The sequence below is a fragment of the Helianthus annuus genome, chromosome 4 (assembly GCF_002127325.2).
Source record: "Helianthus annuus cultivar XRQ/B chromosome 4, HanXRQr2.0-SUNRISE, whole genome shotgun sequence".
Classification (NCBI taxonomy): Eukaryota; Viridiplantae; Streptophyta; class Magnoliopsida; order Asterales; family Asteraceae; genus Helianthus; species Helianthus annuus.
In genome coordinates, this window is record NC_035436.2 from 147,417,682 (window position 1) to 147,430,797 (window position 13,116).

The 13,116-nt window shown below is 37.1% G+C and overlaps 1 long non-coding RNA gene across 1 annotated transcript; it reads left to right on the top strand.

Moving 5' to 3' along the window:
• Positions 1-360: 360 nt before the first annotated feature.
• On the top strand, positions 361-2,524 carry LOC110934704. The gene is made up of 3 exons (XR_002588559.1): positions 361-498; positions 1,040-1,093; positions 2,419-2,524. It is a non-coding gene; the product is annotated as an uncharacterized LOC110934704 (long non-coding RNA).
• The last annotated feature ends 10,592 nt before the right edge of the window (positions 2,525-13,116 follow it).

Consider the following 13,116-nt stretch of genomic DNA (forward strand, 5'->3'; position numbering starts at 1 on the left):
GGATCACTACCCGACACTATTTGGTATGTATTCAGGTTTCGGGGACGAAACCTCCTTTAAGGAGGGTAGACTTGTAACACCCCAAAATGTGCATACGTGATTATTATAATTTTCATAGTTTGTCCTAATAAGAAATTATAAAACATAACCAAAAACTAATAAGTTTTTGGAAAGAAAATAACATAACTAAATGATTACATTTAGTTTTAATAAAAGATGAAGATGTTTAATGGAATTTAAGTATGGGTCAAACATAAAGGGCCAATTATGGCAAAGTGGAAAGTTGAGGTTTATAGATGAATAAAGTGCAGAATCTTAGTGTGTGTGTGTGTGTGTGTGTGTGTGTGTGTGTGTTCTGTACGTGTTCTAGAGAGAGGGAAAAAGGGAAGAACACCTTCAAGAACAAAAACCCAAAATTCAGCAAATTAGAAAGGAAATTGATGGTTAATCTCTTGCATGAGCCCTAATACATGATCATCTAAGCTCGTTTAATAAGTGGTAAGTTGTAATTTTCGATTTGGATGATTTTGATATGAAGAGTATGAATGAAATTGACAAATTGCTTAAGTATGTTTGTGGAATAGTGTTGATTGATGAAGAAACCATGATTAGAAATATTTTTGAATGCTAATTTGAATGAAATTGATATGTTCATATGTTTTGATAGATAGCACTCATAAATCATGAAGTGGGTTTTTGAGAATTGATCATGAATAGAAGTTTTTAGTCAAAATTATGATGTTAACTTGTAAACTAGAAGGTAGGATGAATATTTGTGTTAATGTTCATTCGATGTGATGATTTTAGTGATTGGGGATTTATGTATGTATAAAAATATGGTGTGTAAGAACATGAAAAATAACAATTTCTAAACAACAATGATCGACGCACACCAAGTGCTCGATGAAATGCATAGATGATAATTATGTAAACAAATGACAATTATTAGTACAATTCATGTTTAGAAAGTGAGTATGCGTTGTATATGGTGAAACGGATTCATGAGAACTAAAGAAAAAAATGAATGCGTTAAATGTAGGTGTGAAGGAAGAAGGTTCAAGCAACAAGAAACCTTAAGGCTTGCAAAATCGAGGTACGTTACTTGTACGATTAAAGTTTACTTGTAGTAATGTTTATTGATATATATCAAGGTATTCGAAATGCGATATAGAATGGCCGTGTAATAGACCCATCACAAACGGGTCAAAGAAAAAGAATATATGTTGGAATGTTATGTAGTCGAACCGTATGAATGGGTCGTACTAAAAGAATGTATGTTGGAATGTTATGTAGTCGAACCGTACGAACGGGTCGTACTAAAAGAATGTATGTTGGAATGTTATGTCGTCAAACCGTATAAACGGGTCGCACTAAAAGAATGTATGTTGGAAGGTTATGTAGTCGAACCGTATGAACGGGTCGTACTAAAAGAATGTATGTTGGAATGTTATGTAGTCGAACCGTATGAACGGGTCGCACTAAAAGAATGTATTTTGGAAGGTTATGTAGTCGAACCCTATGAACGAGTTGCACTAAAAGAATGTATGTTGGAATGTTATGTAGTCGAATCGTATGAACGGGTCACACTAAAAGAATGTATATGTTGGAATGTTATGTAGTCGAATCGTATGAACGGGTCGTACTAAAAGAATGTATATGTTGGAATGTTATGTAGTCGAACCGTATGAACGGATCACACTAAAAAAATGTATGTTGGAAGGTTATGTAGTCGAAACGTATGAACGGGTCGCACTAAAAGAATGTATGTTGGAATGTTATGTAGTCGAACCGTATGAACGGTTCGTACTAAAAGAATGTATGTGGGAATGTTATGTAGTCGAACCGTATGAACGGGTCGCACTAATAGAATGTATGTTGGTATGCTATGTAGTCGAACCGTATAAACGGGTCGCACGAATAGAATGTATGTTGGAATGATATGAGTCATGAATGCTAGTAACTTACATAAAACTTAGTTAAAAGTAGCATAGTGGAGCATGATCGAATTGATGTGGTGAATATAGAAGGAATCGCTAAGAAAATGAAGTAGTAATGTATGTGGTATGACTCGTTTCGAATGGATCGAAATGGGTTAAAAATGAGATGGTAAAATGGATTAAGTAAGGACTTGATTGTAAACGGGTCAAAAATGATTAAATTGTATCAAGTATGTATGATATAAATTGACCCATTGTAAATGGGTTAATAAAGACTTGTATGATGAATAGCGGTAATGGTTGAGCATATATGAATGTTAATGAGATGTTGGAAATAATGCTAAAACGGAAAGAATGGTTACAACAAGGATTGTTAGCAAAATGGTAACATTGTTAATGGGTTGAATAAGGATAAGTAATGAATGTTATGGGTTTGTTTGGTATAATGAATTAACGAATGTTTTGATGTTGTGTATGTTAGGTAAATCTCATCTTTAATAACGGCGAGCCTGGATCGAACACACTATTGGAAATTTTAGTGAAAATGAGTTTTTCACTAAATATTTTGGACATCAATAATATTTATATATGTGTTGTATAAATAATTATTTATGGTTTGTGTTCAAACAATGTCCAAATAGAGCTAAGATGAATGAGATATCGAAGCTTGAAGTTGTATGTTAGGAACAAACAAAGATGAATAAAATGGATTAGTTTTGTCCCACATAGGTGGGATGACAAAACTCAAAGTGGTATATAAGGAGGAGCACTCCTTGTAAATTGTTTTTCTTAAAGGCAAACACTAGTGGGGACCAAAGGGTGCGCCGCACCCGCACATATACGCACGTGACATGGGCTATAGGCCTAATGTGGTGCGCTTTGAACTTCGCACACCGCCGTTGTATTTTTGGCCATGAGCGCGTGGTCAGATACATGGCGGGTCTGCTTATGGCGCACCCTTGGGTGGCATAGGCGGATGCCATGACATGTCGATGCGGCGCGAGCTTCTTAGGCGCATGGCGCACGTCATTGGCTATGGCAAAGAATGCAAGTGGCGCACGAGTATGGATGGCGCGTGACCAGGTGGCGTCTTGGTATGCGCAGTGGCATCCGTGTGGCGTGCGGCTCCATATGTCATGGCGTGAGATCCTTGAAATATGGCGCGTGGACTGGCGGATCAGTTCTGGCGCGCGTGTAGGTTTGCAGTAGTAACTAGGTGCACTGGTCTGCATGCCGCGCGCACAGCGCGGGTTCTAGTGTAGTGTGCGCGTAGCCTACGAGCGGCCCGCAGGTCGCATAGGCGTGGAACCGATTGTATGGTGTGCAGCTCCCTTGCGCGCTGGTCACGATCAGTCAACCTAGTCTCCATCAGTTACGAGATCGTCATGAATTGATATGACAGTTACGTTGACCATTTAAACTCCATTTTAATGCAATTAAAACCTTTTTATGGTCTCGTAGTTACAAGATTAATTATCTTGTTTAATATTGTATTAACTACAAGATTAAATAGGTTTTAATTATATGTTAACTACAATGTGTATAAATACAGGAACATGGTTCATTCGATGATAGATTGAATAGAGATTTTATACACACATGTAGGTTATCTTTGTTGGATAAAAATTTAGAGAAATGTATTCTCTAAATTATTGTTTTACACTTCGAAATATTTCCTATTTTATGAACACCATCATACCCGGTGTAACCTCGGGCACGAGTGCCATCTCCGGCAGTACAACTACTGCTTTGGTTGTTGTACCCTAGGAGACAGAACCGTCTGAGAGGAGGCGCGGAATCTGTTTTAAGGGAAGGGTGTTGAACACGTGCCTCAACCAAAACCGTCAACAATTTTGCTTATCTTGCAGCGGAGTGTCGATCTCGTAGGTACGGTTGAAGTTTCTAAAGACATCGACTTGAATCAAGATTGGTACAATTATATTGTATTTTATACTCGTTTATTTAGTTTTGTAACCGGTATTGTACTAGTCGAATTTCTCCCAAATAACGAGAGTCTCGTTATTATTTATTTTGTAATATTTTTAATAAAAAGTGAACCTAGTTCCTACAATCTTAAAACAGACTTTCGTGAAGATTGTTGCTACAATCTTAAATCCCTTCTCTACGAGGATTTAGGTTCACGAAAGTTAAAATATTTAATGGGATTTTTGTTAAAATCTTTAAAATATTTTTTGGGAAATATTTATTTAGTACATTGAGTTGGATTAATTTTATGATTGGAGTACAATCTTTAATCCGAATACTGGGTTGCAAAACGACTGTTTTGTTTCAAGTTTGGAGTTCATGGGTTTTGTTCGTGTTTAGATAAACTGAACATATACAAAATAATATGTATTTCAATATGTTTTGAAATACTAAATTGTCTAATGAGCGTATTAGAAAAATTTATTTTGTAACCCCTTTCAAATTAAATGTTTGTAACGTTTAATTTGTTTACTATAAGCTTTTAGTAACCATAATTGAGATATTAATGTTGGTTTTTAAAAGTCTTGAAATATATTATTTTCTAATTAGCATATTAGAAAACAATTATTTTATAAAATAACTAGTTTTAATATCTTCTAACGAGCGTGTTAGAAACGTTGTTGAAAGAATAACGACATTAAAACTTTTTATATCTCTAACGAGCGTGTTAGAATTTTATAGAATAATAAGTTTTAATATCATCTTTTATATCTAATGAGCGTGTTAGATACGATGATTGTGTAAAACTAACTTGTTAAAAGATGATTAGATTTTTTAGCGAGCGTGCTAGAAAATATACGTTTAGATTTTCTAACAAGCGTGTTAGAAAATATTATTATTTCAAATAATTACCGACGAGCGTGTTGGAGACAATTATTTTGGATAATAAACCTTGTAACGGTTTTGTCTAAACTATTAAATTTCTAACGAGCGAGTTAGAAACGGATGTTTTACACATATGTTTAAACGATTTTTATTTGTTTATTTCTAATGAGCGTATTAGAAATAGTTTATATTTTTTAAAAACTTCAAAACAAATTTTGAAATCGATTATTTCTAGCGAGCGTGTTAGAAACGATTTAAAGAGTTTGATAGTTGTTTATTTTCTAACGTGCGTGTTAGAAACGATTTAACGACTTTGTCAATTGTTTATTTCTAACAAGCAGGTTAGAAAACGTTTATTTTATATAAACCAAAAACGGCTTATGGCAATAAATAATCGTTTAATTTTCTAATGAGCGTATTAGAATTAGTTTATCTTATAACCAACTATTTTTAACGATTTGCAATCGTTAATTTCTAACGAGCGGGTTAGAACCAGGTTAACTATGATAAACTATTTAAGATGATTTGTAATCGTTTTATATATTTTCTAACGAGCGTGTTAGAAAATATTTGTGTTCATTTCTAACGAGCGTGTTAGAAAACGTTCATTTAAACTAAAAGTGAATAATTGTATTCATTTTATTTCTAACAAGCGCGTTAGAAGCGGTTTACATTATAAAACCAAATATTTTGAATGTTTGTTCAACATTTAAATTCTAATTAGCATATTAGAATTGGTTATCATACAAACCACTCCTCTTAACGATTGATAATCGTTATTATCTAACAGCGGTTAGAAATGGTTTGAATATGATAAACCATTTATTAAAACGATGTGTATTCGTTTTATTTTCAAACGAGCGAGTTTGAAATTGCTTTATTTAATAAACTATTATAAGGTTTATGGTATTGATTTGTAATCAAAACATAAAAATGTATAGTTTAATTTTAAAACACTTGCAAAAACGAGAAACGTTTTGAATGAATAAAACATGTCTTTGCGAATTATAAGTGATTCGATACTTTCACGAGAAGTATAACGTCTTGAACCGTATCATAGTCTTGGAAAGACTATTTTGTGAAAAACAACTCGATGTTGTTATAGACATAATAAGTTGCTTAACTACTTGCGAGTAGTTAATTGTAAACAACTTTATATTTTGGACAACTTGTGATTATTCAAATTTAGAGTTCCAAGATGAGGGAGTACCTCAAAACATGACACCGAACGAAATAATTGCGTTTATTTCGGTAAAAAGTGTTGAAGATAATAACACTTTGGCTTTTGATGTTTAGATATCATTGGTGTATCCGTTATTTTGGACTACTAATAAGTTGTCAAAAGGATACACGTTTTGATACAAAGTGTAAAAAGTAATTTACACAAACACAACGAGCGGGTTGTCATCATGACTTATGTAATAAGTCACAAATCAAACATCAAATGCATAACGGCGTCGTGAGAAACGCGGTGTATGGTTTATGGAATACACGAAAACGAGATATGTCATCTAATGTTGAGAGCATCAACATGGAAATGCACATGTAAGTTTTCAAAGAATAAAACATATGAAAGAAATATATGTTATTATTGTAAATGTTTTAATAAATTTAGAAAATTTATTAATGGAAATTTACAATAGTGATGGACTTGTAGATGCTTCTACCACCATCAATGTTGTTTAAACTATGTGGAGGCTTGGTCCTCAATTTGGGAGAGTATCCCAATACATGGTATTAATGAAACAACGTAAATGTATATATCACTATAGGCATTCGTGAATGCTTTGGTTGACAGTCAATCTAGTTGACTATATCTCAAGACTCAAGTGATTTTATACAAAGATTTTCATCAAAGTGACTTGGATTAAGATTTATGTTTAAGTCTTTAGGAAGTCAATGATGAAGCCTTGGAGATAAAAGGCAAACGAGTTATGATCCTAATGGATGAAGTTAACTATGGTTTTGAGGCCTTCATAAAACCGGTGGTTTTGGAATGGTGAAATAAAATCTCATTATTGTGTCTAAACTAAGAAACGAATGTTCGGAAGAGATAGTGCGTTATCTCTTAAGGTTGTGAAGAATCAGAATGATGCATCTTCTGTTCACATGCTAGAGTATTGTGGTCTAAAGCATGCTAGACTAATACTTGTTAATTTATATGCTCGACGGAGATTAAATTAGCTTTAAACATTCAAAATATGTGATGACACAAGAACGAATTTTGTGCTAAACAAAACTATAAATATAACTTCATTAAAATGCAAGCAATGTGGGGGGAGGAGGCCATTTAAGAAACAAACCCTTTAGGGTATGTGGAAATGGTAGTTGAGAGGTTTTCTCAAACTTGAAATGAAAGGGAGAACCTTTCATCACCCCATTTGGATGTTATCCAATTACACTTAAATGTGGGGGTGACTTGCATTTGAATGTGGAAATGGTAGTTGAGAAGTTTTCTCAAACTCAAAATGAAAGGGAGAACCTTTCATCGCCCCATTTGGATGCTATCCAATTACACTTAAATGTGGGGGGTGACTTGCATACATTGCAAACGCATGACCAAGTGGAGTACACAATGGTTATATGGAGTCAATCGAGTAGATTGGACTCGAATGCCAATTGGTTAGATTCAAAATCTAGTAAGATGTCGGTCATGACACACCAAAGGCATGGTGAAAACGTGTCTAGCCATGAATTGAGTTTCATGTCATTCTAAAAACAAGGTACATAACTGGATCCAGGTTGAGATCACGAGTTATAAGTCTTATGAATCGACTAAAAGGCAAAAGTGACTAGCGAGTCAAGAACACGTTAGAACAACTGATCTAAACTAAAAAATTATTGTTGTTAACTTAGCGAAGTCAACAAGTAATTTTGGATCCAACAACCAGTGGGTTGATAAGAGATCAAGTTGTGGAATGAGACTAAAGCCCATGAAAAAGGGACATGAGGGAAACCTAACCTAGTTGACTGGAGATCCCAAGATCTAGGTTCAATAGGACAACTTAATCATGAACCGAAGGGTAGTCACTGTGGGGGCATAGCTAATATATATGTTTATGTATAAGCTAGTTTATGTGTTCATATATCCCCCTAAAACTATAAAAGGGTGTTTAAATATGTCCTAGTCCATTCCTATAATATTCAGTGACATTGTTGTGAGGCTAAGCATAATATATGGCTAATTGATTTGTGGAAATCATAGTAAGCCATAATGATTTTAATGATTCAAAGGAATCACCTATGTGAGAGAGAAGTAGGGTCGCTTCGAATGGCATTGTGGGGTGCGCAATCCTAGAGCTCTCGCAGAACCAGGCTAGTGTTCCAGGACCATAATAGGACACGATAGTGAGGGGATGGCCCGGCTAGGGAAAGTATTGTGTGAATGTATATTGTCGCTTACACAAATGGGGGGTTGTTCAAGGACATCACGTCTACAAAACCCTAGTAGGCTAAGTATGCTTCACAAAGGAAGGTTCAAAGGCAAAACCTACCTATCCTGCAATACTCGACTGTCGAGGTTTCATCGGGGAATTTTGTGTGTTTATCGATCTCCATTCATGTGGGGGATTGTTGAAAATTTTAGTGAAAATGAGTTTTTTCACTAAATATTTTGGACATCAATAATATTTATATATGTGTTGTATAAATAATTATTTATGGTTTGTGTTCAAACTATGTCCAAATAAAGCTAAGATGAATGAGATATCGAAGCTTGAAGTTGTATGTTTGGAACAAACAAAGATGAATAAAATGGATTAGTTTTGTCCCACATAGGTGGGATGACAAAACTCAAAGTGGTATATAAGGAGGAGCACTCCTTGTAAATTGTTTTTTTAAAGGCAACACTAGTGGGGACCAAAGGGTGCGCCGCACCCGCACATATGCGCACGTGACATGGGCTATAGGCCTAATGTGGTGCACTTTGAACTTCGCACACCGCCGTTGTATTTTTGGCCATGAGCGCGTGGTCAGATACATGGCGGGTCTGCTTATGGCGCACCCTTGGGTGGCGTAGGCGGATGCCATGACATGTCGATGCGGCGCAAGCTCCTTAGGCGCATGGCGCACGTCATTGGCTATGGCGAAGAATGCAAATGGCGCACGAGTATGGATGGCGCATAACCAGGTGGCGTCCTGGTATGCGCAGTGGCATCCGTGTGGCGTGCGGCTCCATATGTCATGGCGTGAGATCCTTGAAATATGGCGCGTGGACTGGCGGATCAGTTCTGGCGCGCGTGCAGGTTTGCAGTTGTAACTAGGTGCACTGGTCTGCATGTCGCGCGCACAGCGCGGGTTCTAGTGTAGTGTGTGCGTAGCCTACGAGCGGCCCGCAGGTCGCATAGGCGTGGATCCGATTGTATGGTGTGCAGCTCCCTTGCGCGCTGGTCATGATCAGTCAACCTAGTCTCCATCAGTTACGAGATCGTCATGAATTGATATGACAGTTACGTTGACCACTTAAACTCCATTTTAATGCAATTAAAACCTTTTTATGGTCTCGTAGTTACAAGATTAATTATCTTGTTTAATATTGTATTAACTACAAGATTAAATAGGTTTTAATTATATGTTAACTACAGTGTGTATAAATACAGGAACATGGTTCATTCGATGATAGATTGAATAGAAATTTTATACACACATGTAGGTTATCTTTGTTGGATAAAAATTTAGAGAAATGTATTCTCTAAATTATTGTATTACACTTCGAAATATTTCCTATTTTATGAACACCATCATACCCAGTGTAACCTCGGGCACGAGTGCCATCTCCGGCAGTACAACTACTGCTTCGGTTGTTGTACCCTGGGAGACAGAACCGTCTGAGAGGAGGCGCGGAATCTGTTTTAAGGGAAGCGTGTTGAACACGTGCCTCAACCAAAATTGTCAACAATTTTGCTTGTCTTGCAGCGGAGTGTCGATCTCGTAGGTGCGGTTGAAGTTTCTAAAGACATCGACTTGAATCAAGATTGGTACAATTATATTGTATTTTATACTCGTTTATTTAGTTTTCTAACCGGTATTGTACTAGTCGAATTTCCCCCAAATAACGAGAGTCTCGTTATTATTTATTTTGTAATATTTTTAATAAAAAGTGAACCTAGTTCCTACACACACTACAACTCATGCCCAAAAATGCGCTTCCGTATAAGTTTTTGTGTCAAATGGGTCAAAACTCTCTTTTAAGGTCTTTTGTAAGTAGATTAGTTGATGGTCATGGTTAGTTAAATTTGAGCAAATGTAGTTTAAAAGTTATGATATTCGTAATGTCATAATTAGCCGTACGGGGTATTTTGATAAAATTGTATGTGTCAAAATGAAAGTTTTAAATTTTTGACATTTTACATGTCGTTTTGACCGTATGTAAAAGTGGGTGTAAAAGGTTTCCTAATTTTAGTCTAGGTATGTTTCTTGGGCATCAAGGTAGTTTAGTATAAATAGAGGGTTAAGGTTATTGTATTTGAGTGCTCTCATTGATAAATTAATAAAAAGTCGAACAAGTTTGTTTATATTACGTGTTTGTTTATTCGATCAAGGACCAGATTTCCAACAATTGGTATCAGAGCTTGACGGTTTTGAGAGTCGTTTTCAAGAAAGACGGAGCCGCCCCTCACGGGGCTGCAATGGCGGGTCAGTGACTCAGTGGAAGTTAATGTTTACGGGAAGGAGAGAACAAAATCTATGGGTTGTAGTCATGAGATGACATAGGTAACCATACTTATTTTTGGGAGGCAAAATAATTTATTTCCCATGTGGAATCAAATTTGTGTGACGGTGGGAATAATCAAGTTTGGATGAGGATCAATTTGATTGGTCACTTTGGAACAAATTTTCTTTGTAAGTTAAGCTACTGGTTTTTATGTGATAAAGGTAGCAAGAAAATAATGAAGGAATTGTGTTGGGAATTAAGTCACAACTGAAACGATGAACATATGATTTGTTCATGGTTTGATTGTGCGCATGGGTTTCTGGCAGGTGTCAATACGTTTAGTGGTGGCGTTAATCAACCAAAGGAAGTAAAAGAAGGGTTAAATCGAGGACGAGTTACGAAAGCTTCTTAGCTGTGAAGTGAAATCAACGGGTAATTTTTCTATGGCAGGTAAAAAACCAACGTATATGGGTGCAATAAAAACGAGTCAGCAGGGGCTGAGGCTGAATGGGGTTCCTTTAGCAACCAAAGAAGACAGAATAGCGGTGGCTTGTCGTGTTGGCGGTCAATAGCAACGGGTGCAGATCGATTAGGGAAGTTTTTCATGTAAAAAATCCGATCAAGGAAAAACAAGGCGAAAGGTGATTCGGGTGTCATGAGCGAGTCGTGCGAACAAACATCGATTAAGGGGGTGACTGTTGGCTTTATTCGGGTTTGTTCGTAGATCGCAGGTCAACGTTTTCGAGGGTTTATGTTCTAGCGGGTCAAAAGGGTGGCGGAGACAAGTCGTGATTCAGGCCAAATCAGCGGGCTTGTTAACCCAGTTGTTGATCGAAGAATGAGAATGGATCGTGTCTTTATTTGTCGAATACTCTTTCTTGCCTAGTAGAAGAATTGCAAGGAGGCGTCGTATTCTTATGGCAGAAAAACCAACTGGTGTAGCGCGGTAGAAACGAAACAGCGGGGTGACTGAGATATTCGTTTAGCGACTCGTAGACGGTGCAGCAGGTGGCTGGTGTCTAGTTGGGGGTTGATACGCAAGGGGTGCTTATCAAGGAAGAGTTTGATAGAATAGTAAAATCATGATCAAAGACGACTTTGGACGTGGTCAAGGTGAAGACCGGGGTGTCTAGGATAGGTCGAGTTATTGGGAGGCTTTGGACGTGACCGAGGTTAAGGTCAGAAGTCCGGTAGAAGTCAGAGATGGTAGAGCTCGAGGAGATGGTGTAGGTCCCTTTCCGGAGGATGACGAACCTAAACCTTGTTATACAAACCCACTAGCGAGTGCGGAATCCAAGCTAGCAAGCAAACCGGGATGAGACAAGCATAAACACAAACACACAAGGATTCACCGATTAACACCACTGTATTAATACGAATGAAGGTTCCGGTTACAAGCACAATGTTTACAAATCTAACATGTAAACTCTCAAAGTGTGTGTGTGAGTTCCGGACAGAATGCTCTCAAGAAACTCTCTATCTCTCGGTATCTTTCTGTCTGTCTCTCTCTAACAAGTCTAATGAACTCAACACAATGCATGGGTATATATACCCATACACAGCAGGTCATGTCCGAAGGATCCGATAGATGGTCCGAAGGATCATCTATCGATGACAATATGTTCGAATGATCAGCAATGACCTCGAAGGATGATCCTTCGAGGTCTAATAATCGAAGCATATCTTTCGAGAACCTCGAAGGATCAACAGTATCCTTCGAGGAGCTATCCTTCGAGACAGACAACTACTTTCTAACTGTTTGACCAAGTCAAACCGGAGGATGGTTGACTTGGTCAACTTACAGACTTAGAACATCGTTTATATACAGACCGAATACAGACAAAGTACAGACACAAGTGCACCAACAAACTCCCCCTTGGCTGTAGCTTTGTCTTTATCTTCTATAGTTGTAGACTCGTCTCGAACTTCGACGGTCTTGGGTCTTCGAGATCTCAAAACTCTGATGTCCTTTCAAGTCTTCATAAGTCGGAGGATCTTCAAAGTCTTCACGTCTTGAAAGCAGAGAGTGTATCAACAAACTACCCGTATCATGTAGGAAGTGTGTTGACAAACTCCCCCTTAACATAAGCTCCCCCTTGAGTTATGCTCGTGAAAAGACTTTATCTTTATGAAGTGAGATCCTTGTGGTGTTGATGATGGCCAGCGGCAACTCGATCATCTTCATCTTTTGAGCGCCTTCTCGTCGTGTCTTCATTCCAATGCTTGTCATCGACCATGTTCTCCTAGCCTTTAGAATCTGCACATGCAAGAAATCTAAACGCGTAATGAGAACAACTGCTTGGAATAGTATAAACAAATGACACACAAATGACCATGTCAAAATCAACCACCGTCCGACAGTTTGAAAGTTTAATAAATTTGACAATTTAATTTTTAACTTTCAAAACATGCAAATTTCGACCGTTTATGAAGATTTAGTCAGTTCGGTTTTCAGTCAGGTTTCAGGAACGAAGACTTGAGCTCCAACATCGTACGATCGAAAATAAAGCAGAAATAAAATCTTTTTGGTTTTTTTTTTTGAAATTAAAAGACAACAATTTAAAATCCTTTGAGTGTTATCAAACGACATCACCGCTAATGTCGTGCTGATATGCACCAAACGACGAAACTGTTTAAAAGGAATAATAAAAGTTAAGCAGTAAATAAATAAATATATACAAACATTCTTTTTGCGAGTTTCGAGGGTAAGAGAAT